Source organism: Engystomops pustulosus, chromosome 5, assembly GCF_040894005.1.
Source record: "Engystomops pustulosus chromosome 5, aEngPut4.maternal, whole genome shotgun sequence".
Lineage (NCBI taxonomy): Eukaryota > Metazoa > Chordata > Amphibia > Anura > Leptodactylidae > Engystomops > Engystomops pustulosus.
The window spans coordinates 179,976,777-180,001,752 of NC_092415.1; the positions used below are offsets into that span (position 1 = coordinate 179,976,777).

Below are 24,976 nucleotides of genomic sequence, written 5' to 3' on the forward strand. Positions count from 1 at the left end.
GATATTTCATTAACAAACCATTACTTCTAATACTTCAGGACGAAGACAGGGTCCGAACCACAGGGGTGGCATATAGCAAATGTGATGTCAAAATTCAAAAGGGGTCAAAAATCAACCCGAGAGATTACAGACCTGTTCATACCCACTGTGTTTTGAAAAATATATTTGGTGATCATCTGATTAGGTTAGTTCTAAACTGGACCTGGGAGATCTGTGTCTATTGTTTTTCCAGACATCTGGAAATTTGATGTGTGCCACATAGGTTTTTAGGTTAACACTTGACTTACCTCTGGGTTGCAGTTAGCAGTGGGGAGCCCATGTGATCAGTATTGTACCATTCCTTTTTAATATATTTATTCATAAACTCATTGAGGTTTTACTGAGTCAAATTTCAATATTTGCAGATGATATTAAGCTCTGTAAAGTACTTGTTATTGTAAAACTTTGGAACTTACTGCCATATGATCTTGTGTGAGATGTTAGGTGATAGTTGAGGTACCTGCACCTTCAATGAACTTTCTTAACTATGATCCATTGATATATTTTATTGCAAACAAAATATTTTAATTATTTTAGACTTCTTTATTTTATTTCTAAAATTGCAAAGTTGGGATAATTGAATTTATTGTTGTGCATGTTTTTTTCAAAGATTTTTTTGTAAACGCAAGTGATTTCCTATAAAATATTTGGTAGCACATTTACTTTTGAAGTTGATTTCTTTACTGAGCCAAGTAATTAGAATCAAAGATTAGAGAACAATACATAGTGAATACATTCATAACACTCATTATCTTTCTAGGCAATTTATAGTATGTAAAATCAGAAATTAGGCATCTGGTAAAAACAAAGAAAAAATTGAGTCTGGATCCTATATCGGTATCATCATCTAGGCTGAAAAATTATAACCGGCTTAAATGGGAGAATAGATGGCAGAATTAAATATGTGTATGCTTTTTTATCTGTCTGTGTCATAATAATGCTAACACTTCCTCACAACAGTCTCTACGCTCTTCTATCAGTTTGGATAATTTGCACTCTATTTCTTCAGTAAGTTAACAGTAATTTTCAGAAACATAATAATTACACTTCATACATAATGTCCTATTGTTTTCCCAGACCTAAGAATTGCAGATGATATTAAGCTCTGTAAAGTAATTGTTATTGTAAAACTTTGGAACTTACTGCCATAGGATCTTGTGTGAGATGTTAGGTGTTAGTTGAGGTACCACTTCATACAAAATATCCTATTGTAACATGTATTTTACTGGAGAGTGTGCCTTTTGTATCCTTATTTTCCAGATGTCTACTTTTCACTTATGTATCACTTTATTTGCTTATTTTTGCGACTTTTTAGGCAGAACTCTGTAACTGGTCCTGGGCAGAAACAAAGGAAGGATTTTTAACATGTTTTAACATGTTATTCAAAATTATTTCACATGCTTCAAATTTTGCACGTAACCCTGTTGGGCATTGACAGTTTGGGCATTTTATTTTTCAAATTCATAAATGTTTGCATTTACATTTTATTGAAATGTATTGGTTACTTCTAAAGGTGAGGTCACACGCGGTGTTAACACGTGTTTTCAAATGCATCACAACAGTTGAGAAGAGCAGATTTGCCTGATTACATTGCTGTTAGCAGAATGTTTACAAAACGCATGCATTAACACAATGTTAACACATATGTTAAACTGTGAAAACAAACACATTTGTTACCGTTACATTAGCGAGTATGTTAACATCTTGTAAACACATGTATTTTATAAATGCAATGTTGACAGCAATGTAATTAGGCTATTTTTCTCTTCTCAACTGTTGTGACAGGTTTGAAAATACGTGTGTTAACACCATGTGTGACGGCAGCCTCATATATCGTCAACTCCCTGGGGTCTGACTAGAGTGCTGAAAATGCAGGCGACGGCCTCAAATCCAAAATTTACAGTAGTGTCCACTCCTATATATAAACCACTCACATCGCTTGTGTCCATGTGGATTTGATACATTTGCAACAAAATGGGGCTCATTTACTAAGGGCTCCGGGACCGCGCTTTCGTTGGGTTTCCCGAATTTTTCCGTTTTGCGCCGAATTCCGCTGAGATTTTTGGCGCACCCAATCGGATTTTGGCGCTAGCTTTCACGGGGGCGTGGCCTTCGGACAACCGGATGGATTCGGAAAAACGTTTTGTTTAAAAAACAAAATGTGTTGCAGGATCAAGCACGCACATGCACCGAGAAGGAGCAGGTGAACTCCGGCGGACCTCGGTGCAGCAGCGACACCTACTGGATATCGGGCACACGACCTTAGTGCCGCGGGATCGCGACAGGACCGGGTAAGTAAATGAGCCCCAATGTCTTTAAAAAAATCCCAAAACTTGGGCCTGCCAGGAGAGGCAAAACTAAACATGAATCACAAGAAAAAAGACAGGATCATACCTAAGGCGCAAAAAAGACCTTCCAAATGTCTCAGTTATACACCAAAAGATAAATGTCTCCCAATGTCTTTCAAAGACAACACAAGATGGAATTAGTGATATATTCTTGCATGAATTATGTATATACTGTCACCTATTCTGTATAACACTTTTAGTTTCAATAATGTTGTATTTAAGGGGAAATGAGGGAACAGAGTAGCAGAATACCCCCAGAATCCTCATGTGAGGGTAGCTTTTAGCACAAGCATACAGAATAAATTTAGCCCAGTACAATTCTCCAAATACCTGAAAGTAAAAAAAAAACTATTGAAAGGAACACTGGGAATAGAAGTGGGAATAGAAAGTGCTTGATTCTACACAAATGTGGTACGATAGCAGTGTAAGGAGCAGCTACTACCAGTCCTCAAGAAGAAACAACCAGATGTGCATTAGATTGGCAAATGTAGTCAATGGGGCACATTTAGTTAACTGGTCCCGCGGAGTTCACGAAAGTGCATTGTCCATCGATCATGCACTGTGCCGCGATTCACTACGATCATGTGTCCGATATCCTGCATGTGTCGCTTCCCCGCTCAGGTCTGATGGAGTTCACCTTCTTCTTCCTGGTGCATGTAAGTGCTTGATCTTGCGACACAATTTGAAAGTTAAATCCCATACTCAGTCCGAATCAGTCAGATCGTCCAACGGCCCAACAGCCCGCCCCCTGATTTCTGTCGCATGGTAGCCGCGCCACAATCCCATTGCGTGCGACACAATCCCTTAGTAAATAAGCCCCAATGTCTTGAGAAACAGATCTTTCTTGTCATCCATTATAATAGAGATTTCCTCAAATGTCATCATCTTGGGGACCCTTTCCTTTACCGGCTCCACCGACAGTAATGTAGATTTCAAATTAGCATGAATATGATTTTTCCCATCCATAGTGATACATTCTTGGCAAAAGAATTGATCCCAGGGTTTAGCCTGCATTTAGATCCCGTTTTTTGGCTCATATTCAGGGTATATGCCAGGAACAGTCTCGGCGCATATGCTGAATATGTCCATGGACTGCCAGACGAGGTCTTCTTCTTCTCTTTGTCTGCTTAGTATATGTTGCATGCAGCATTGGATGAAAGAGCAATGTTTTATCCTGCTTCATGCTGGATAGAGCATTATACCCTCAGTGGAAGCCATAATAACATATGGGGAATAAATGCAACTACATCGCATCCATCCCTGACCCTTGCTGAGTCATGAACAGTTATGTTACAAGGAGACACCCGAAACATCGGCAGCAGTAAATCAGTAAGTCTGCAGCTGATGTGTTTCTCTCTTTTAGGAGGTAGGAGCCAGACCAGAGGATAACCTTGTCATCCTCAAGAAAGTGCTGCAACTGGGTAAACATGGCATCAGTAGTGGATTATGATATAGGTTTAATACCGATTTTATACTGAGAAGGACCTTTACTCTCGAAGACCTTGTACATCTTTTCCAACTCTCTATATAGATGCACACAAGAACATCAGGAACTTTCAAGGTCCTCCAAAGGTCCTGAAACCGCATACTGAAAACAGGCAGAAGGGACACATCATCCATTCCTCAAGAACTTTTATTCTAGTCTATATGTAGGAAGTGACTTATGGATTGTAGGGGCTTTAATAATATTCATACAGACCAGGCACATGGCAGTCTCAATCTGCCGTTGTATGCAGGGCCGGTGCCAGAACTGGGCATACCCGGGCAACTGCCGGTGCCCAGAGCTGCTAGGGGGGCCAACATAAGGCTGTACATAAGAAATCCATGAGGTTAAGGGGGGCTGTAGCCAATGAATGCATCGGTGGTGAGGAGGCTGTATAAAAAATACCCATGAGGGTGCTGTATATAAAATAAGCATGGGGGGGCTGTATATAAAATAACCATTAGGGGTCTGTTTATAAATAACCGTGAGGGGGCTGTTTGGGATGATAAACTAGGGAATATTTTAGGGAACAGGAGACTGTTTTAGTTTCTGAATTTTTAATGCTCCCACATGAGGTCACTGCAAAGGGGCCCACTGAGGGTCTGTCACCCAGGGGCCTACTGAAACCTGGAGTGACCCTGCTTGTATGGTATAGTCATAAAAAAAGTGAAAAGATAGTCAAACAACTCAAAACCTACATTATTAACAGGTCTGGGTATCTAACTAATGTGCATTAGGGTGCCCAAAACAGATGATTTTTTGGGAATAAAGGATAGGGAGCTGAATTTTCCTATTTCTCAATGTTCTTATAGAAATAGGAACCTGAGTATTTAAAATATTCTAAGAAATGCAGAATACAGGTCATATAATGACCAGAAATTCTGTTGTTCTTCATGTTTATACATGGTAGATTATCTTGTGGCCTTTTAGGTTGTACCTAGTCCCACTGCTTTAATACTAGTAGCCATTGCTATTTGATTAGTGTCGCGCATCTGTTGGCTTAATTAGGGAATACGTCAGCCCTTGGAACAGAATACACTTATTCAGGTTGGAGAGACTGCCAAAAGGTAAGTGTTTTAAAAGTAAAATCATAAACTATTATGGCAGTTAAGACAGTGACAGTGAAGGTGACTTTAATAAATTACAAGTTCTTAGTGTTAGATCATTAAAACCTTCCCCACAAGCGAGAAAACTAACAATTTGCATGCTAGTAAAGATACACAAGATTTCCCATTTACAACTACGTGTATTTCCAGCCACAGCTTAATAAATAAACCCTTAATAGACCTTAGGATGCATTACTAGTAGCATTCTAAGTGATAGTTTCTATCACTTAGCCCCTAAAACACAAAACCACAAATAATGAAGACAATCTTAAAGGGATCCTGTTGTCAGGTTTTCACAATTAAACATAATGGGACATGTTCCCACAGAAGTCTTATCATTAATTCCCATTAATTTTTTATTATAAAAATCCATAGCTCATATCTTTATTTAATTGAAAAAGGAGCCGACACCTTGCCAACAGACTCACCAGGGACTTGTTTTCTCTTTACCAATGTCTCCCTCAACTTCTTCATTCCACCCTCCCTCAGGCATTACTCTTTAGTTTGTTACTGTGTGACTCAGCCAATATTTCTCTCAGCTCCCTCATTCTCCCTCAGGAATTTATTTTCTGTGATTCACTGTGACTTAACCAATGTCTCTCTCAGCTCCCTCATTCCCCTCTCCCTCAGGAATTTAGTTTCAGTGAGTCAGTGTGTGACTCATCCAATGTCTCTCTTAGCTCCCTCATTCCTCTATGGCAGGAATTTCTTTTCAGTGACTCACTGTGACTCAGCAAACGTCTCTCTCAGCTCACTTATTCCCCCCTCCCTCAGGAATTTATTTACAATGAGTCGCTGCATGACTCATGCAATGTCTCTCTCAGTTCCCTCATTCCCCCCTCCATCAGGAAGTTCTATTCAGTTGGTCTCTGTGTTACTCATTCAATGTCTCTCTTAGCTACCACATTCCCTCTCCCTCAGGAATTTCTTTTCAGTGAGTCTCTGTGTAACTCATCCAATGTCTATCTCTCAGCTCCCTCATTTCCCCCTACCTCAGCGATATATTTTACTCTGCCATAGTGCAGTAGCCATAATGTATGCCTCTGGCAAGAATTTCTGATTTCTATTTAATATACAAATCTGATATCAACCAATAGGGAACAATAATGAAACATTATGGGGCAATTTTACTTACCCAGGCTGAAGGATTTTCCGAAAGTGCATTGTCCGATGACAATGCACTGTTCCGCGATTCAATAAGATTGTGCGCCAAATTTTCTGAATGTGTCGCTTCCCCGATCACCATCTTCCTCCCAGTCCTTTGTAACCAATAAAGCGGATTCTTCCTTGAACTCAGATCTCCGCATGAGTTTTGAATACAGCGCTGTTATGACTAAACCAACATGAGGAGAGAAAAAGAACTGGACCGCACATCCACACATCACACAATGATCTACTGCCGCTAGGCTACATTATATAATGAACTCGAGGCTCTTACTTACATTTTGATCAAATTGTATAAGCCCACCAACCACTTCAAGGTGACCTCTTTTTGGTGGGTCCCTACACTATCATGTGCGGCATCACATGGCGTCCACCACCACTGCAGCACAGCGCCGCCAGGGACCAAGACCTGGTTGCCCCCAGCACCCGTACTGGCAGGCACAGCCCCCATGGCTCCAGGCCCGGGTCCCCACCAGCACCACACAACAGAAGCAGCGGACGCCATGCAACACCGCACCATGTGAACAGGAAAAAGGCTCACCATGTGTGAACAAGGCGGCCCCTATATGCAGTCTCCTGCTAATTTAAAAGCACCTGGGTCGAATGGGGTGGCGTGCTGGTACCAGGCAAAAACAAAATAAATGAAGGGATAGAATATACTAAACCAAAATGAGGAGAGAAAAAGAACTGGACCGCACATCCACACATCACACAATGATCTACTGCCGCTAGGCTACATTATATAACGAATTTGAGGTTCTTAGTTACATTTTGATCAAATTGTATAAGCCCACCAACCACTTCAAGGTGACCTCTTTTTGGTGGGTCCCTACGCTATTGTGTGCTGTCATGACTATTCCTCCGGGTTATGATATATACTTCACATCGTTCCGGGATCCTGGTCCATTGGTGAACATGGTCATCTAGGAGTGGCAGATGAATCTTTCCACATTATTATATGCTTCTATCATCTGAACCCAGATGAGAGTCCTGCTTCACACTATTATATCTTTAGTTGTGTCTGACGATATCACACGATAGCTGCGCCTTCTTTCTCCTCTTGCATCCTTGCCTTGTCACTTCTTTGGGACATTGGGGCTTGGCTCCCCACTTCCCCCTATCCCAGGTTATACTGTCATCTTTCTCCCGGTGTATGCAAGTGCACTGTATGCAACACAATTTTAAAGATAAATCTTCTTGTAAATGCTTATCCCCTGCTAAATGCCTAAAAAAACACTTCTGGTTACTTTCAGGACCATTGGAACAAATTGGTGATCACCAAGGTTCAATACTAGTATATTATGAGTATTAAGATTTTATATCTCTACCTATAAAGACAAGTATCCGGGGTTGTAACCTGAAGAGATGCAGTCAGTCCAAGAGTCTCAAGGGTATGATTTCAGATGCCCGTTTCTTGGGCTCTATAGTATCAAGAAACATACTTTTGGTATCATATTAAAATCACATCAGGTTTTTGACTGTGACAGATACGGACAGTTAAAACTAAAAGTTCGAGATAACAATATAATTTCCGCCTATGCTCTTAACCCCTTGCCACTGACTCCCTTTTTCCTTTTTGCCTTTGCATTTTCGCACCCCTCCTTTCAGAATCCATAACTTTTTTCCCCGTTTACAGAGATCTATTGGGGCTTGTATTCTGTGTAACAAAGTTAACTTCCTAGTGTCCCTATGCAATATTTCATGCAATTTACTAGGAAACTGGAAAAAAAGTCCGGGGGGGGGGGTCTGATCACTCACAATATACAGGCAGACCCCGGGTTAAGTACAAGGTTTGTTCTTAAGTTGAATTTGTATGTAAGTCAGAACTGTATATTTTATAATTGTAACGCTGGACAAAAAACTTTTTGGTGACAATTGGATTTTAAAAATGTTGGGTTATAATAGGAAGCAAGATTAACAATAAAGCTCAATTGCAGACTGCTTTCATAACTGTTATAGCTGTTTAAAGTAGCTTAAGGCTAAAGTTTAGTAAATTACCAAAATCCAGAGGTCCGTTTGTAACTAGGGGTCGTCTGTAAGTTGGGTGTTCTTAAGTAGGGGACCACCTGTATACTGCAATTGTAGGGTCTGATTCACATCAGTCGATGACAATACTGGGAGCCTCGGAGAGTCTTCCGGCTACAATACTAACTGATTGCCGACCCAAATGATACCATAGGGGCAACTACCTGTGATAATATGGTAATTCCCACACATTTAAGTGCTTCAAAGACTGCTTTTGCCCATGTTACTTAAACAGTTAATATCCATGATTAGGGCCATAAGTAGTTGGGAGTGATTGCTGCATAAAACCTGCTATATACGTATGAAGAGAACTTTGCCTATGAGTCCTCACCATGTCACCAGGGGCGTAACTTGCGATCGCACCCGGGCCCAAGAGGATTAGGTTAATTAAATATTTAACATTAAAAGGGAACATAACAATATTTAAGACCTTATGGACCTTAAGCTGTGTCCCTTTAACACTTGTCAGATGTATACAACCTGCTTATTTGTGTCTGACCATGGTTTGAAATAATTGAAGCTAGAATTCTAGTTAAATCAGAAATTAGGCATGTAGGTGCAGGCTTATTACATTGACACCTCATAAAGTCATATTGATAAACTTGTTCCTGCATTCCATAGTTTAAAAGATGGAGGAAGTGACTAATAAAAACAGCAGCCTCATGATTTTCCAATTCAGAGTTCTTTGTCCCTACTGTGACTACTAGAGGTCTTTCACAATCTTCTACCATTGGCTTCAGGGAAAAGGTAAAGAGCAAATAGTGCACAAATATGAAGAGAATACAACTGTCACGATACTTTATCAATACTTGTCAGGCTATGCAAAGGTTGCAAATCACAAACCCATTATCCATCTTTAACATCAGATACTCTTCTATTTACAAGGAAAAGTTGCGATTGAGAAAAAAACTAAACGTGACCGACTGACATTATTAACACATTTCCGACCGTGTTAAAGTGTTAAAATATATTCTGCAGAGGACTATATACATACTGTATATATTCTCAGAGGAGGAAATGGAGTAGCTCTTTACAGTGACTCATACATCATCTATATCTGGGAGGTGTCAGGAATAGAATTTGAAGATGCCTTCCAAGTGGTGTAGATGTCCTTCTGTGGTTCATAGATTCGTCCCTGAAGTGGAGGACACCGGCTGTCTCTCAGATAGGGGCAACCACTTCCACATTTTATGGGAATGCCCTAACATCCAGGAATTCTGGGAAGAAGCTTTTGACCTCTTTTCACAAATGAATGGCATCCTGAACATTCCATCACCATAAGTTGCCTTGATATCTCTGTTTCCTGGCTCCGTAGCTAGAACAAAATAGGGTCTTCTTTGACATTTTTATATGCAGCTTGGACTGTCATTCCTGATCATTGGAGGTCTGGAAACCCCACCCCCTACAGTAGAGTTTGGCCATTCACCCAATCACCTAATTGGGATGGATGAATTGACAAAGATTGTTATGAGCCTTTTGTCTCTCGTTGGTCTTCTTGGTCCACTTTCACCTGTCCCTGTGTGTCACCTCAGGGGATAGCACTCTGAGAAATCCCTAGGCCTTCCATAAACTTCCTTTCCTATTGTTTGTCCCTTTTGTGCCCCCTTGTACATAAAAATATATGTAAATGTATGTTGCAGACTTTTTTGGTCTACTACAAGTTAAGTACTCCCAACTAGGAGACTGCCGTATCTAATTCCTAGATTCACTACAACTTTGATGCTTGCTCCTCGAAATCCTTATGTATTTTCAATATTTTGAAGCTTGTATATTGTTGTATTTTGGAATTTAAATTTAGACGTGTTTGTAATGTTACTATACAAAATAGATTTACCATAATAATACATTTGGCAGCATTGAAACAACCCAAACATGAAGCCCAGTCTTCAAGGTCAAGAAGAACGAGGAGTCCTGGAAGTGATGATGTGGCCCTCAAAGAGCACAGACCTCAACATCATAGAGTCTTTCTGCAGTTACATGAAAAGGCAAAAGGATTTGATTAAGCCTACTTTGTTCTACAAGATGTTTGGGAAAACTCTGTTCCAGTTGTGCAGTTTTAGCTAGAAAAAATGACGGTGTTTGAAACACAAAGGTTGGTCGTAACAAATATTGAATTATGCAAGATGGTCTTACAACTGCTCTAATGATAAGGAATGTGTATAGACATACAGAAAAAGTAGACAGCATACCCGAGGTCAAAAAAAGACAAGTAGTTGTGAAGGGTGCCAGCAGTCTGTCAGCCCCAGCCAGGGGTTCCTCGTGGATCCATTGCAATGGAAACGTTGCATGTGGTTGGAATAAAGCACTCTTATTGAGTGCATCCGTCCCTGTGCTGTGCTGTGGTCTTCTTTGCTATTACTGAATCGTAATAGAAAGAGAGGGATCAACTGTAATGGAGTCCAATGGGCTTCTGTTATAGTGTCCTTTATTACATTTTTCTTTTAGTTTTCAACCGTGCTTTTTGGTGGAATCTGTGATGAAGGCTCAAAAAACCATAATTCTCAATATTTAATATAGTCATAAGCCAAGTGGGCAGTACATAGCGCTTAACTTTCCTGCATCACATAACCTTAGCCAATAATGGTGACGCAATAAGGACCTACTACTGGTGTCAGAGCCAGTGCTAACACATCAATAAAATCTGAACAGTAGAACCTACAAGTAGAGTTAAAACACTGATGTATCGGTGACACAGTAGCTATGGATGTTTACCACTGGCTTCACACGTAAGGTGGTAACAAGGTGGTAGGTAATCTTCTTTAATGAACTAAAGGTATTTTTGCAAATATTATCAGGTGCAAATATGATCAATGTTTTACAATTTGTTTAGAAATTTCACAGATTTTCATATCATTATCCTGAACCGAATACACATATGAGCAGGGAGCTATACATATATTACACACAATGTAATCTAATAAGAATGTTTAGATGGAAGTCTCCTTACATTTTTTATCGTTTTAGTCAACACTCTGTCTATTTAAATTGAAAAGTAAATATTTGATAATGTTATGTTTTACATTTTTGACATAGCGTATACCTTATGGCTGCATTTCTAGGGCTCCCAGAGGTACACAGTTCGTAATATGGCACTTGCGGAGATAATTTTTACTGAAAAGATGGTGCATACTAAACATGGTGGTGCAACTCTCATGACATTACGGCAAAGTAGATGTAGATGTTATTATCAATGTTGACCACAACATCTAAATGGTTAGAAGCTCTAAATGAAGACAATAGAAGCGGCACTCTCCAAAAAACGTTTCTTCTTTATTGATATTCAGCCAGGGAACAGGGAGGAAAAACCAGACACGAAGGGCTGTTTCGCGCACTCCTGAGCTTAGTCTAGCATCTGGTCTAGGTGCACAGCTAGAAATAGCACTGGAGTGAGCGAAACGGCCCGTCGCCGCAACTTCATGTCCGGTTTTACCTCCCTATTCTATGGCTGACTATCAATAAAGAAGAATCGTTTTTGATGAGTGCCGCTTCTAGTGTCTTCATTTAAGGATTTGAGTTATTCTTATTAATCAGCTGAGCACAATACCAGATTCTGGCTGATTTACCATGGTGTCTTATGTACATTCCTGGCCACTGGAAAATTGAGATGTGTGATATATAGAAACAAAGGCATCCAACCTGTTTTTAGATTCTATATGCGTTTGGAAATCTAAATGGTTAGACAGAGATAGGGAATTTCCTTTGTGTCCCCATTGGCCCAGAGGTCAACCTATGTACTCCGATTTGGATTTACTAATAAAACTGCCAGGAATAATACATTGAAATAAAGAAATATAGTAATGGATCATGTAAAGTTGATCAAAGAACTTTTTGATTAAAACATAAAAACGTTAGTCATAATTGGTGTCACGGCACTTGTAAAATTAAGGTGAGCTTGTGATATTTTCCAGACCAAACTCTTTTCCAGGATCCAGACACTATGGTATATAATGCTGTAATCCGTGTGGGAACAATCTCCCTTATTACAATCATAATAGCAATATGGACAATTGTATTGTGGTTAGGCATTATGCAATATTAGTGTTTAGTTCGCAAAATTTGGCAAGATTTGGCTGACCTACATGTCCATGGGGGACATTTGTCAGGGCTTGTACGCCATTTTTATGGTTTACAAGCCCTGAAATAATTAGTGGTGTGACCTCTTTATTCCATCTCCATGTGAAGGGACAATGGCATGGAATGGGCCATAGCGTGTCGTTTCTACACCTGCCTGGCATAGAATTGCGCAATTACCTGCTTCTGTTCAAGCCTGAATGGGCACAAGCTGCAGCCACAGCAGATATGCTGGCCATTTCTGTATGCCAGCGCACCCGCCCACTGGAAACATCAGGAGCCGACATATGATAAATGTCCCCCCATATCTCCATTTAATGTATTGAACACACCTGTCTGAGGTGAATGTTAGGGTTACTGGTTTTTGGAATCAGAAGGCATTTTGAATTCCAAATGTGGTATCAATAAAAAATGTTATCATGCTGCAAAAAACAAGTCCTCCCAAAGCATTCTTGCAGCAATCCCATCTCAGGAAATTGCACTTTAATAATAATAATACCTCTATTTATATAGAGCCTACAGATTACGCAGCGCTGCACAGTGCTTGCCAAATCGGTCCCTGTCCCCGATGGGGCTAACAATCAGATCAAATACCAGTATGTTTTGGAGCATGGGAGGAAATTGAAGGACCCAGAGGAAACCCATGTAAACATGGAGAGAACATACAAACTCTTTGCAGATGTTGACCCTGGGACTTGAACCCAGGTCCCCAGCGCTGCAAGGCTGTAATGCTAACACTAATTTAGTAGAACTCCAGCATTGGTAAAGGAAGAAATGAAATTGGAACAGCAAGAAACCAGTGGTCTTCATGACTAGAAAACCATTGTAACACCTCAACCAACATCAACTCTTAGTATCCTGCAATAACATTTGCAGGTCCTGGGACAGTTGGCATTTTTCTCAAGTAATTGGTGCTGTTAGTTTTAAATCCCAATTCACTAGAAGAGTTGTGCAAACTTGTTAAGTTACCTCCTTTCCGGAGGATAGGGGATTGCAAGCTTACTGTTGAAGGTCTTACTAGGGGTCCCCCACCAACTTCCGGAAATCTGGAGAATGGGGGTCCCATTCTCAGTAATCATGAGAGCAGCAGGACACAGGCAAGCCCATTCAGTTGTAAGGTAGTATCTAGAATTGCAGAGCAAATGTCTCAGCTATCTCTGGCACTCACATAGACAGTGAATACAGTGAACGGGAGTTCCTGAGATAGCCGAGAGCTATACTCACCAATTTCCGAAACGCCTAGAAAACTGAATGGAGAGGCAGGAGCATGGTGCTCCAACTGTTTATGAAAATGGGACCCCCATTCTTCGGATTGATCAAAGGGGTAGCCACCATTCAGATCTTCACCGATCCCCTTGTTATCCCACATCATGTGATTAACTCTTGTGAATAACTTAAACAGTTGGTATAAAGAGGTTGAACTGATTCCAGCAAATAACTCATATAGTTTGTGTAATGAAAATTTGTACAAAAATTTCCAATATACTTTCTATAATTTCTAATACTTGCTAAATCTCTTCTTGCTGTCATATTACAGGAAACTTCATTCTTTACTCCCTGTAGATAAATACCAGTCCATGGTCATGTTGCATGCCTTGTTAGTATCACACAACTCTGAGTACTCTCTCAAGCCGTGCACCTGTGTGACATCACGTGACCATGGACCGGTGTTTATCTACAGGAAGTAAACTAAGCTTCCTGTTGCATAACAGGAAGCAGAGATCTAGCAAAACTGTTAAGAATTGATCGAAAAAGTATATTGGAAATTGTTATAACTTTTCATTACACAAACAATATCAATTATTTGCTAGAATGAGCTTAAAGTGAACAACCCCTTTAAGCCCTCTATCAGAAAAACCTGCCCACCTGACAGTAAGGAGTCTATGTAGCATATTGGGTGCCAAAACTAAAAGAAATGATTTTCCAGGAATAGTGAGGGCTAGAGCAATAATTCCAACTACACTGGAATTGGTGGAATGACATCTATTAGAAGCACGCAAAGAGTTGGGGTTGGGAAAGGTTTTCTTTACATACATCATTAATAAAATCCATACCTGAGGTTGCATGACAGACTACAAACGATTATTATCCCAGTACACACTGTAAGATATGATAGATTACCCTTTTTGAATTCTATACCTTTTTATACTTTTTAATGCAATGTCTAACCCCAACAGGTGCTGAAGTCATTGAGCAAAGAAAAAAAAAATCTAAAAGATGTCTGGAATATCATTAAACGTAAACCCTATGTAATCTCTCGATAAACACTTCTGTCTATGTTGTTCAGTTCAGTTGGGTTTTTTTTTTTACACAAATTATTTGAGGGAGAATGTATTTTATCTTGGCTAATACAAGAAATTACAAGTGGCCTAATGCTTAGTGACAGAAGCTGACATATCAAAGGAGTCATTGGTATATAAACAAAAAATAAATCACAGCTTCAGTGTCCCTCCCCGAAATGAAATTCCTGGTTTTACAAAGACCATATAATCCTTTCATTTTCAAACAAATACCACCTCATTTATGTTTTTCTAACATAAGCTTGCATAAATCTTACAACAAGAAGCATGTTTATTGTGTTTTTTAATAGCTCTGTTTGAAGGATTTCTCTCTGACATCATACTATTGAACAATCTCGCAAGGATTACATGTGTCAGCCATTCAATTGCCGGTAATTGTAACACAAAGCCTTAAGCTACATCTATTTCGCTCCATGTAAAGTATGCACTAGATTTTTCTTTTTGCTTTGTTACAACAAAAAAAAAGGCAGCTATTAAATTAATTGACACTAAAAGCCTGCCACAGCTATCTAATCTATTAATTTTTAGTTAAATATTAACTAGGATGTCTGCTATGACAAGCATTTGACCTGTGTAGAAATGAAAAAAAAAAGAATCAAGTTTGCCATTGCTTAAGGTTAAGGAAATATTTGGCTGGAGGTAAGAGGTAAAGAATTTTTTTTTTTTATTCTAACTTATATACTTTTATTTTTTTGCAAGTATTGACTTTACGCGAGGCCAACTTGAGGAGCTTGATGTAGCATGTTTGCCAGTGGAAATAAATCAACGATTATAAAACGAAACGTTCCACTCCGACAATTCTATTAAAGGGAAAATATTCACAAATGTGCTGTATGTAGTGCTGCTTATCAGGGTCAAAACAAGCTCTCTTGATGGAAGGTAACAGTTATCGAATCCACTGGTGGGAGAGGGCTATAGGTATTAGAATAGCTATAAATGTCTAAATAAACAACCCTAGTAGAGTGATGGCAAACTTTTTAGAGACTGAGGGGGGTATATATCATACGCCGGCATATACTCGTGCGTCGACATATGATAGCCCGACGCTGCTTTTTCGCAGAGCGATACATCAAGAGGCTGAAGCTTCTTGATGTATCCGGAAAGGTGCTGCACAGCACTTATTCTACGCCAGGCACTGTCTGGCGTTGAAATAAACATAGCCGGCGAATTATCACATGTGAAAAGCAACGTAGACAAAGGGACAGTAAAGCCCGGTGCCGGCCCACTACCGGCCGGTCGTGCCCCCCATTCATGCCCACTCACGCCCCACTGGCGTGAAGGTGGCGGATTGGGCTAAATAATCACAATTATCTGGCGTGGCGCAGAGGCCCTGATAAATATGTCTCTGAATGCCAAAACAACAAACAAAACCCACTTTATAACACAGTGCCAACACAGCAATTTAACCCCTTAACGACTTGGCCTTTTTTAGTTTTTTCACTTCCATTTTTCACTCCCCACCTTCAAAAATCTATAACTTTTTTATTTTTCCACATAAAGAGCTGTGTTATGGCTTATTTTCTGCGTAACAAATTGCTCTTCGTAGTGACGGTATTTAATATTCCATGGTGGGAAGCAGGAAAAAAATTCCAAATGCAGTGAAAATGGTGAAAAAACACATTTGCAACGTTTTCTTGTGGGCTTGGATTTTACAGCTTTCACTGTGTGCCCCAAATGACATGTCTACTTTATTCTTTGGGTTGCTACGATTATGTGGATACCAAATTTGTATAGGTTTTATAATGTTTTCATACATTTAAAAAAATTAAAACCTCCTGTACAAAATTTTTTTTTATGATTTTGCGGTCTTCTGGCGGCAATAACTTTTTCATACTTTGGTGTACGGAGCTGTGGGTGGTGTCATTTTTTGCGACTTTTGATGGCGTTTTCATTGCTATAATTTTTAGGACTGTGCGACCTTTTGATCACTTTTTATACATTTTTTTTATATTTTCCAAAATGGCAAAAAAATTAAAATTTTGACTTTGGACACTATTTTCCGTTACGGGGTTAAACGCAGCGAAAAATCGTTATTATATTTTGATAGATCGGACATTTTCGGATGCGGCGATACCTAATGTGTTTATGATTTTTACTGTTTATTAACCCCTTAAGGACGCAGGGTTTTTCGGCTGATTTCTCGCTCTCCAACTTCAAAAATCCATAACTTTTTCATTTTTCCGTGTACAGACCTGTGTGAGGGCTTATTTTGTGCGTAACAAATTTTACTTTCCCGTGATGTTATTTATTTTAACATGCCGTGTACTGCGAAGCTGAAAAAAAATTCCAAATGTGGAAAAATTGAAAAAAAACCGCATGTGCGTCACGTTCTTGTGGGCTCAGTTTTTACGACTTTCACTCTTCGCTCCAAATAACATGCCTACTTTATTCTTTGGTTTGGTGCGATCGCGGTGATACCAAATTTATACAGGTTTTATTGTGTTTTAATACATTTTCAAAAATTAAACGAATGTGTACAAAAAAGAAAAAAATTTTTTTGCCATCTTCTGACGCTAATAACTTTTTCATACTTTGGCGCACAGAGATGTGTGAGGGGTCATTTTTTGCGAAATGAGGCGACGTTTTCATTGCTACCATTTTGAGGTCTGTGCGACATTTTGATCATTTTTTATTTCATTTTTTATGTTATGTAAAAAGGTGTAAAAGTCGCATTTCGGACATTTGGGCGCCATTTCCCGCCTCGGAGGTCACCGCCGGCCGTAACCGTTTTTATATTTTGATAGATCGGGCATTTTAGGACGCGGCGATACCTAATATGTCTGTGATTTTTACTGTTTGTTATGTTTTATATCCGTTCTAGGGAAAGGGGGGTGATTTGAACTTTTAATATTTTATTAATTTTTTTTATTTTTTAAACTTTTTTTTTTCTTTTTTTTTTTACTATTTTTTAGACCATCTAGGGTACATTAACCCTAGATGGTCAGATCGCTCCTACCATATACTGCAATACTACAGTATTGCAATATATGGCGTTTTTGCAGGTCTTACATTACAATGAGCCACTGGCTCATTGTAACGAACCTGCATAAACCATGTAGCCTCGTGTCAAAAGAAGACCCGAGGCTACCATGGTAACCGATCGCCGCCCCCCGATGACGTTCGGGGGCGTGGCGATCGAAAAAAAGATGGCGGCGCCCACGCGCCGCCGTCTTTTAAACGCCGCCCGCGACTTTGCGGGCGGCGTTTAGAGGGTTAATAGCCGCGATCGGTGCAAGCACCGACCGCGGTTATTAGCGGTGGGGGTTTTGTGCAAAATGCAAAAACCCCCACCTCTGTATGAAGAGGACTCAGCCCGTGAGCCCTCTTCATACATCCCTTATACCTCTGCGCCGTAGAGCTACGGCGCAGAGCGTTAAGGGGTTAATATTAATATCAGTTCTAGGGAAAGGGGGGTGATTTGAATTTTTAGGTTTTTTTATTATAATTTTTTTTTTTTAACTTTTTTTTACTTTTACTTTTACTATTTTTCAGACTCCCTAGGGTACTTTAACCCTAGGTTGTCTGATCGATCCTACCATATACTGCCATACTGCAATATGACAGTATACGGGGATTTTACTCCTCATTCATTACAATGTGCTGATAGAACATTGTAATGAATGGGTTAAAACGAGACAGCTTCGGGCCTCCGTGAGGCCCGAAGCTGTCATGGCAACGGATCACCGCTCCCCGTGACGTCATCGGGGAGCGATGATCCGCGGCAAGATTGCGGCTTTCTGAAGCCTCCGGCAGCATTGTCGGCGGCGATCGTAGTGAAAGCACCCGCGATCGGTGCTAGTACCAATCGCGGGTGTTACCGGTAAGCCTTTGCTGCAATATGCAGCAAAGACTTACCGGCTACGGAGAGGGCTCGGCCCGCGAGCCCTCTCCATGCACCCGGACCCGGCGCGCGCCGTACTAGTACGGCTCGTGTCGGGAAGGGGTTAAGCAGTAATTTATTGCTATCTATTCTGCTAATAACTATTCAATCGTTTCAGCATACTGAGGACACCAATACAATTGGAAAAAGAAAAACAAATTTGGATTATGATTGTAGCTTCACTCCAGGGTCCCCCTGTACAGAAATAAACCTGGGCCCTCCAAAATAATCCCAACATTCCCACAACGTCTTATTCTTCCTGCATCAATTAGGGATGAGCAGACCCGATCTTTAGGTGCGGCGTCTTCCATTCGGCAGATGGACACATTGCAGCCATGTCTGGTTGCGAGGGAAATATAGCTGAATGACTGACTGCTCTGCAGCTTATCAAGCAATTTGTCCAGGTTACAAAGAGCTGCTGAATGGAGAATGCTGAACCAAAAATTGAGCTCTGATTATCTCTAGTCGGAAGCAGCAAGGACGTGTCACTTTGTCCAAATTAAATGTTGTTTAAAAGTTGGGCCAACTATTTAAGTTATCCCCTGTTCACAGAGTAGGTGATAAGAAAACAACACAAGAAAAAGAGTGCATTCAAGGGCTCATATGTAGTACAAAATGTAAATCCAAGTTTATTAAACAAAAAATAGTTGATAATGACAGACAGTAGTTTAAAAAAATGACAGATCATTTAAAAATACTATGTACATGAAATCATACAGTCACCTGGTATAGTGAACTGTAAACAACACCCCGACCAACACTAAGTAAGTGATGCAAGGCCAACCTGACTGCCCGACAGTAGGATGAGTACTCAATTGCTAGATGCCAATAAATGAGATAGGTCCCCTAACCATCTAAACATGCCAGATAAATTGTACCAACCTCGGGGTCCATGAAAAATACAAAAATATTGCTACCAGGTAAGCATGACAAAAACATGGATAGATACCAAGGAGAGGACTCTAATATGAACGGCGAACCTATAGGCAGTCAAGGAGGGCACAGGTGGACGAGGGTGACAGGCTCCCCACGCGTTTCGTCGTACACACCCCTGAGGAAGTCGTTTTTATACGACGAAACGCGTGGGGAGCCTGTCACCATGGTTCATGAGAACAGGGGTCCTGTCCTTACTTATTGGTGGAGAGGCAGGTCTTCAGTGATGGAGAATGAGTGCCCAAACTAAACTAAAACCCACCTATTTATGGCAAGCGTTAATCCAGAACAAAGTTCATCAGACAGAACTCAAAGAATCTTCCTGCAGTCCCAGGCAACGCAAGATATGCTGTTCTCAGCGCTATTTTGAAGCAACACCTTTTTGGCTGCTTGGGACTTCAGAAAGAGTGAGAACATGCGGAAATGGCTAGATTAACTTTGGAGCTCCTGCTGGCCCCAAGTTTCATCCTGTACATTGGAAGCCTGGAGAAAAGCTACAATGATGGTCCACATTTTCCCTTCTTCCTTGAACTGTATTGGTGTCCTCAAGAGGATGATTAAGAGGACGTTATTGCTTAAATTACTGTGTTAGTACTTTGCCATAAATAGGTGGGTTTTAATTTGGGCACTCAGTCTCCATCACTGGAGACCTGCCTCCCCACCCATTAATGAGGACAGGACCCCTGTTCTCATGAGCCAGGGGGGGCCCATTAGTTGGCCCTCTAGCGTGTTATCACTTATCCTGTGAACAGGGGAAAACTTGAATAGACGGCCCAACCGCTTAAATTGTAAACAACTTTTAATTTGGACAAAGAAGTTTTTAATCACAATGTTGCATTCCCTTCATTGCATGGTTTTCCTACTTCTGGAGGAGAGCTACTTTGCATACATGTTTTTCTTGTGGAGTATTAACTGTTAATCTCCTTAGGCCAACCAAATCTCTTAAATAAGAAGCACTTCCCCTAAATTTAGCTTTATAAAATGCTATAAGATGTGACACCATAACTGTTAGAAGGTCTTGATTAATAAAGTGTGAGGGTCAGTGGATCGAGTTTCTCTGCCATACAAGCAATAAAAAAGTTGCAATTCCCAATAGCAGACAGGAAATGGGATTTCTTTCTCCCTAGGTCACCCTCCCGCAAAGTGAGCAGGGAGGGTGTGTGGAGGGAACAGGAGTGGACCGCCCCCCCCCCCGAGTGTTTGTTTTTTTGTCATTGTGAAAACCCAATTCACCTTTGTCTATTAAACTTTACTTTTCAAATAATACTTCCATATTTTAATAAACTTTATTTAATGATATCATCATAATAAGAATATTGTGAAGATAATTTGCCTTAATTATCTCTGCTTAATGCCAGAGCGGGAAGACTACACAATCTGAATAAAAGATTTAGGATGAGGTTACAAGACTGGAGTGCTCTACAAGTATACACTACAGCTCAATCATCACAAATCAGCGAGGTGAAGATTTTTTATAGAATTTGAAATACTCATTACCACATGTTCCCCTTGCTTGTAATTACTTTAATTAGGAATGAGATATGAGAGTATGATGCCCTAATTATAGACACATTTTTTCAAATAGTTTTTTTTTTTCGCTGACTGATTTGATTAATCATAACGGAAATAGAAAATCTTTCCATAAATTAAAGTACTTATGTAAACTGCTGAACTGTCATTCATGTGCATGACGTCATAACTTAACTTCTAGAAGAATATCATTAATAATATTTGTATTTTTTAGAGATTTTATCCATTATGTGTTAAATTTTTAAAGTTCGAAAGGAAACTCCCTAACTCTCAGCTGTCTGGGTCTAAAGAGGAGCGAGGTACTCCCTCGAAACACGTTACCTTTGGCTTTTACACTACCCCTGGTTTTTACCAATAAAATCCTAATTCCCCGGATTACGCACACGATAGGTTCTGTAGGTTTGTTCTTGAGTTAAACTTGTATGTAAGTCAGAACAGGTATATTTTGTAAATGTATTTTTTTGTCCCTGTGACTATTGGATTTTCATGGGTTGTCATGGGAAGAAAGATTGACAATAAAGCTTAGTTACAGACACCTTTATTAACTCTTAATGTGAATCATTGCAGCCTGAATTCAGTGAGTTCAATTACATTAAATTATCAGAATCCAGTGGTCAGAGAGATCCTTCTGTAACTAGGAGTCATCTTTAAGTCAGGTGTTCTGAAATTGGGGGCCCCCTGTATAGCCAATAAATAAAACCAAATAAGTAGAAGTAGAAAAGCGGGATGTACCCAAAAGTTACAAGAACCCAATACAAAATGTTTATTCCCACTCATTATGAATCATTTGTAATGCTATCACCTACCTATAGCATTTGATCTCTTTAGGCAGTAGGGTTCAGATACCAATGCCGATTCTCCAACTCCTATAGCTACAATGTATTTTCTAAATAATTGTTATTTTATTGTATGTGCTTCCTTATATATCTACAAAAATGGTTCCAAAGAACAGAGATCTTTCTAATATTCTTCTTACACCTAGGTCAGTAACAATGACAAGGGGGTGTCTTCTACACCTAAAGAACAGTTTCACCCTCATCATTCACAGGGATTCCTTACTGTAATAGCCAAGATACTATGGATATAAGTATGGATGCCTTTCACGAAAGAAATAATAGTTAGTGTAGGAGAGTGTAGGAGAGTGCTGGAGATGGGATGTTGATCAAGAGATTCAGACACAGATTTTTCCCCTATTTGTACACAGTTGGAATCCAACTCATATGGAATTTTTGGACTTCCTCCTAATTTTTATGGAAGGATTATAGATCAGACTTGGTGGACCTTTCCTGCTGCCTCCTTTCTCCTTTGTGCCAGGCAGAGAGCCATTGACATCACCCGATTTTCGGCGATTCCTGCACATGCATGGTCGTTTCACTACACAGCCGGCTGCTTCTTAGCGTGGCCATGCAGCGAACAGACTACGGCTCAGCCTCAGGAATTTGCCAAGTGCCGGGTGAAGTCACCGGCTCTCTGTCTGACACAGAAGACAAAGGAGGCGGGCAGTAAGCTTACTGAAGGGCATGAATAATTATAAGAAGACAGAACCCAAAGGGGCTTTGCTGACACACCCCCAGAGCCCCAAAGCCTCATTAGCACATTTGTAAAATTACATTTATAGGAATACCAGACCATGGAGAGAAATTATACGAACAGATATAGAACGAGAGGGCCAAGAGCAGCATATAAGTGATGCTTCTTTAAATTACAGGAATGTGCTTGTAGATTTCCTTTAACATCAACCATATAACTTTGAAGCTATGTTGATACAATATATTTTACACATTATCTTTGATATATAATACTCTTCGCATTTGGTTTGTGACACATTTTACTAGTAGATGTATCAATGAATGAATACTCATGTTCTCGCCCACGTACTACTCCTACAGAATATTTTAGGGCACTAAACATTGAGTTGAATTGACGAAAAACAATGATGAAAAAAAAACTCTGATTGAGTTATGCAACTTCGCCGGTCCTGCCAAGGGTTGATACTTTACAAAGTTAAGAGCAGACATCCAGCACACCTGTGTACATTGGCAGGGAATTAAAACAACAAGTCAAATAGGCAAGCGTCCAATTACCTGTCAAGAGGACGATTTATATTAAGGATTTAATACACTTTTTCTAATCCTGCTTTAACTAATGCTCAAAGGACATGTACAAGACATTTAGAAATGGTCGGAGTAATTCTTTAATTATAGAAAATGTCATTACAAACTCATAAAACGAGAAATGATTATCAGTAATTGACAGCTGACAAAATGGCTGTCTTTAAGGTCAGCGTATGCAGATAAAAGACAGTGCAGTGAGGATTGATGGTCACAAATTTAACATTAGAAGAGGGATTTCCCTTAAAGATGTAATATGATTTTGATTGTAGGTAGAATGGATCCTGAAATTTTGAGTCTAATGGACATTCTTATTCCAATAACTCCATAATAAGCAGAGATCTGAATGAATGAATGAATGAATAAATAGCTGTCACATTCATCCATGACGACTGCTAATGTTTCCCTTCCCACACTGATCTTGTGCTAGCCCCACTTATATAAATGGCTTGGTGGTCCCCCATGTACACTCCTTCCCTATTCAATCCTGATAGGACTTATATAGATGGCCAAGTACGGCAGTCAGATATCTCCATCAATCCCATAGACCTTGTATAAAGCCTCTCCCGTCAACCATGGTGGAACAAGTCCCTGTGGTTGATGGTGGTTCCATCAGATAGACCTCACCAACCAAACATATATCACCCTGCCTGTGGATGGGTTGTGACCTGTCATCTTTTACTTTTTAAGATCTCTTTTCAAACCCTTTATCATAGATGAAGCTGTTTGTAGTTAAAGGAGTATAGTACTTTATCTACACACATTGGGGGAAATTTAACATGGCCATTTTTGGCAGACGGTTTTCCAACCCGCTATATTTACTAAAGTCTCCACCTTGTAAATCGGCAAAGGCTACAGTTGAAATCTCCACCAGGTCTAACCTGGCAAAGATTTTATTATGGGGGTGAACTGCTCATTGGATATACTAAGAGATTAGTGTCTCTTAGTTAATCCGGCGTGAAGTGGGGATATTAAGACGGGAGCTTCAATAAATTCTTCCCCTTGTTTTTTTCTTATACAGTAGTTTTGCATTCAGTATCCATATTGTAGTAATAGAGAACTTTATAGTACTAACATATTCTGTAGAAGAAATCCATATAAATTTACAACTTGCCATTATTCCATCAGTAATGTGTATTTTAATATTTGCTTGTTAGGTCATGAACCTGGACTCCCGCAACAGGCGAACAGTGAGAACATAATGATGCTCATGGAACTCAGTCAAAAATGTATCACATCAGGACTTAGATGTCTGCTTACCTGCAGCTGCATTGCTTTTGTTAGAGGACTGAACCCTTCCAGACAATCCTATTTACATCAAACGCCAGCTATATGCACAGATTAACTAATGTATATGTGCAACAAAGAATTGATGCTTGAGGTTTAAGACACAGAAAGTCAAGGTAAATTTGTTTATAAGACCATGTTGCATGTTCTTTGTTGTAAACTTGTTACACAATCTCTCAAGTATCAAACATTTGGAAATGTAGAATAAGATCTTGGCATATCAGCTCAGGGCTGTTCTTATGGGATGTAACTGGATGTCTTATGCTGAAGTTGTTTAAATTCACTCTATGGCCAGAATAAGAACGATGGAGGTCCAAGTTGAGACCCCAATCATCTACAATTTGCTTTTAGAAGGATTTCCAACATGTTCTGTTTCTGTAGGTGTCTATTGCCAGTTCCCAAGTTCTCATCTAGAAGATCAACCTTTTTCCGTTTCAAAAAAAATCTCTTTCAGAACATCTCTTGAAGATCCAACGCTTCTTGTCTCAACAAGTCTTGTGATTATTCATGTTTTTATGTCAAATCAAAGCAAATGAGTTGTATAAATTATAATTAAAAAGTTTTTTTAATGATTTGGATACACTTAGAACAGAATTGTCTACTTCTTGTTCCATTCTCTGTGAATTGACTGCCAGGGGCAGCTAATATATATCATATACTTCTTTAGGCCGCTTTCACACATATGTATGATTTCTCTAG

The 24,976-nt window shown here is 39.8% G+C and overlaps 1 long non-coding RNA gene across 2 annotated transcripts; it reads left to right on the forward strand.

Annotated features, from left to right (window-relative positions):
- Positions 1-15,131: 15,131 nt before the first annotated feature.
- Positions 15,132-24,767, forward strand: LOC140134258 (uncharacterized). Of its 2 annotated transcripts, none has more exons than XR_011856162.1 (3): positions 15,132-15,182; positions 24,148-24,393; positions 24,659-24,767. It is a non-coding gene; the product is annotated as an uncharacterized lncRNA (long non-coding RNA). The 2 variants fall into 2 exon arrangements; XR_011856163.1 differs by lacking the exon at positions 15,132-15,182 and adding an exon at positions 20,706-20,810.
- The last annotated feature ends 209 nt before the right edge of the window (positions 24,768-24,976 follow it).